At 42.3% G+C, this 3,331-nt stretch overlaps 1 pseudogene; it reads left to right on the top strand.

Moving 5' to 3' along the window:
• The first annotated feature begins 403 nt into the window (after positions 1-403).
• On the top strand, positions 404-2,840 carry LOC118847028 (annotated as a pseudogene).
• The last annotated feature ends 491 nt before the right edge of the window (positions 2,841-3,331 follow it).

Genomic DNA, 3,331 nt, shown 5'->3' with positions numbered 1-3,331 from the left:
CTCAGATACTTTGGTTTCTTTATTTATACAACTCACTGCTAGGTTTCTATAGGTTTGTGCCCACTTTTTCTCCTGTCCTCCAAAAGACACTGTGAAAAGGTGAGTGGTGAAAGAATGAGCTAGGTGTGTGAGTAGACCATTGTGTTTTGATTATTCCTATTTTTGCCTTCTGTTAAGTAAATGCTATGTATGATTATTCTTGCTTTTGCCTTCTCATTTAGTAAATGTTTTATCTTTAGGACTTAATGGTGACATTTCCCCCAAATAGGATGCTGTGCTCCTTAGCACCCCATGGCCATTTCACCCTGGGTGATGAGAGATGTCCTAAGGAGGCCTTCATGAGGTGGCAGAATTCTGACATTTTCAGGAAATCTTTTGAATAAAAACAAGTTTACTTCAATAAATGAAGGAGAATAAAGAAAATTTCAGCCCTTCAGTAACTTCAGCAAAGCTGAACCACACAAAACCATGCTGGTATTGGGATGAGAAAGACTTGACTGACGCACCTTCACAGTTAGAGGGACTGGATCTAGCCACTAAAACCTGATACCACTAAGAGGGTTCCAGGTTCATCTTGGATGTAGGAAAATATTTGGGACTATACAATGATACCCTGGTGTAAGGGGTTGGTGCGGACCCCGGGGCTGTTGGGACCCTAGCACTTGGCCTGTTTCCTGGGTAAACCAGACAGGCTTAGTAGGAGTGGAACGGCAGGCACCCGGAGGAAGGGCCTCCGCCCTTGGGAAGCCCCTGTAGTCTTCCTACGCATGCAGGCAGAGCCTGTCCATGGAGGACACACGAGCCCAGAAGGAGGGACCCAGCTGGCCATTACCTAATGCTCTTGAACCGTTGCCTAACGCAGTGCTTTGTTACTTTACTTACTGGAACATCTTTGATACTGTATGGGGACATCCTGCCTCGTGTCTCATGTACCTCATACAGCTCTGATACCATCTTGCAACATGCCCAAGCATTCCCATGCCCTCGTAGATACTGTAGTGCAACATTCCCCCTCGTTACCATACTCCTACAGATACCGCCTTGCAACAGTCCTGATCTCTCCCATACCCTTGTAGATACCATAATGTACCATACATTGCAACAATCCAGATCCTTCCCATGCCCACACCGATACCCATGCCAAAACAAAGTGCAACAATATACCCATACTGCAACATTTCTATCCTGTCCCACTGCAACATTTCTGTTCCTTCCCATGCTGTCATCTTCATACCCATTGGCCACTTGCTTATGCTCATGTAGTGCAAACCCTATAAAAATGGATAGTTTCTCCCAATAAATCGGAGTCTCTTCCATCTTGACTCCCGCCTCATCATTGCATACCGAGACAGGGATCCTTGCTGGTCAAGGACCCCCAACACCCTGGCTACTAAAATAATTTGTTTTCATCACTTCAGTATCTTTCTTTCAATTTCCAAGATAGGTGACAGGATTGTGTGGTCTCTTTTTGACAGGGAAGGTAGAAGAAACTACTAAAAGAAATGTAAAGATGTTATCAAAACAGCTCATAGCCTATTAAATGATTTATAATTTGGTCAATTTGGAGATGACCCATAGGAAGAAGTTATGGTTCTAGAAAGGATCTTATTACAGACCACAAAGTTTGATTTGCAAGTGAAACATCCGCACCAATTCCTCCTCAACTATGCCAAACAATCAAAAGTGATAAAAACAAAATTCAAAAATTGGTTAAAATGGCATGGACATTTGTAAAATGAAAGTTTGTGGACTACAATATCACTACAATAAGAATCTGAGATCATAGCAGTCACAGTCATATACTTGGCAGGCTGTTTAGGCAAATATGAAATACAGGAATGGATGTCAAAACCAATGTACAGATATGGTGGGATTAGCTTGTTCAAAATGTACCTGTTGATGTACTAGAAGACATCTGCCACCAGATCCTGGATTTCTATTCACAAGTGAAATAGCAAATTCCTGATTATACTTCTCATCAATTACAGCAACCACCATCTCTTCAGTGCCCTCAGTACAAGTCACAGCAATCTCATAGTTCTGAACAGTCACAGCCACAACAGAAAGAGTCCCAGCAGAAGCAACAGCAGCAAACTTAGCAATCCAAGAAACTGGCTCTTCACCTTAGGCCACCCAGGCAGGTTAAACAATCAGTGGTTGTTTCTCCTACAAGGAAGCAGAACCACCACCATCTAAAATCCCCCAAATTGAGACTACGCACCCACCAATACTCTCTGTAATCTGACTCCAGAACTTAGGCCAACCCTCCCAGCTGCAGTTTCAATGAGAGATGGAGAGCAAACTCACACAATGGAGGCTGGAGAGCTACCAAAAGTCCAGGTGCCTCCTCCTAGTCTTCCTGCCCCAGTATATCAGCCACTTCATTTTCCTTACCACTCCCACCCCCACCACCTTCCAGCTATATCACTGGAATGTCAACTACAAATTCCTGCATGTCAAGACATCAGGGAGGGAGACAGAAGGACCAGCCTATGAAGCTCTGCCTCTAGCACATAGACCACCTACTCACTTGCCATACCATCTTGATATATATTTTGCTAACTCCCATTAGCTATCCCACCTCCCCCAGCATCATTTCCACTACCCAACATCCCCCACCAATCCCTGGATATCCTCTCCCACCAACATACAACCCCAACTTTCCACCTTCATGATTGCCTTCAACTTATGCTGTTTCTCCCCACCCTCTTCCAGGGCTCAGGATGCCAGTTACCCTCCTACAGCAGGGCCCCAAGTGGCCAGTGCTACCTCCCATCCCCCCACTTAGCATGGCTCCTTTGGGGAGGATTATGATGTGCAGCTTAGATGAGATAACATGATGACTCTTCTCTCCCTTACTCCTTTTTTTCTAATCAAAGATTATTTTTTTCATTGTATTTTAAAAATCATTTACCTTTAAAGTGTAGTTTAAATAGCAAAATAATTAAACAGCAGGGTACCTTGCATAATGCTAGACAGCTATAGTACAGAAAGGGAATAGAATGGTGAACTTGAACTCTAATGGGCCTTCTATAGCATGGATTAAAAATTACAGAGACTTCTCATAAAACTATTGAGAAACCAATTATAATCTAACTTTATACACTTGATTAATTTAGTTGTTACTGCTCTGAATTACTTTATACTAGTGAACCTGTTAATCATCCATATTGGCTCAATAGTTATCTATAAGGAATAAATTTCCTGTCAAAAATCAGTGCCTACTTTTAATGAAAAATAAATTTTAAATAATCCAGTGTCAACTAAAGTAAAAACTCTGTTTTCCTTCAGAAATATTCTCCAATGATGCTATTGTCAGACTTTCTTGGTT

This window comes from Trichosurus vulpecula, chromosome 4 (genome assembly GCF_011100635.1).
Source record: "Trichosurus vulpecula isolate mTriVul1 chromosome 4, mTriVul1.pri, whole genome shotgun sequence".
Taxonomy (NCBI): domain Eukaryota; kingdom Metazoa; phylum Chordata; class Mammalia; order Diprotodontia; family Phalangeridae; genus Trichosurus; species Trichosurus vulpecula.
The sequence above is the reverse complement of the archived record's forward strand: the minus strand, read 5'-3'. Positions and strand labels throughout refer to the sequence as shown.